Here is a 500-nt window from a genome sequence, read left to right on the forward strand (position 1 = left end):
TAAATACCCGGCGCAAGTATTAAATATATGTTTTCCACCTTTCCGAAAGCTACCGCTACATGATAAGCCGGGGTGTATACATTTTAAGTAAATTAGCGTCCTTAAATTTCGAAATATTGAAATTTCAAGCATATCTGAAATTTACCGTTATATGAAAAGCGGCCTCAATTTTAGTCCGATTTCAACAATTTTCAACGGTTTTTCGATTGCTTTGCTTATCATACATTTGACAGAGTAGTGGACTGTATACATATACGTAAATATTTTCTGTATGTAAATAAGTATGTTTTGTTTCTTGCATTGCATGTGCAGACAAAACGATCCTTTTCTAAATACATGTTCATATGGATGAGTATATGTTATTGTCTAAGTAGGTACATACATATGCACGTATTTTTATACCCGAGCGCACTTGTGCACAAGGGTATTATAACTTTGTTCACATAACGGTTGTTTGTAACAGGCAAAACGAATCGAGATAGATATAGACAAATGTATAC

This window comes from Rhagoletis zephyria, unplaced genomic scaffold (assembly GCF_001687245.7).
Source record: "Rhagoletis zephyria isolate East Lansing unplaced genomic scaffold, Rhagoletis_zephyria_1.1 Rzeph_scaffold_00065, whole genome shotgun sequence".
Taxonomy (NCBI): Eukaryota; Metazoa; Arthropoda; class Insecta; order Diptera; family Tephritidae; genus Rhagoletis; species Rhagoletis zephyria.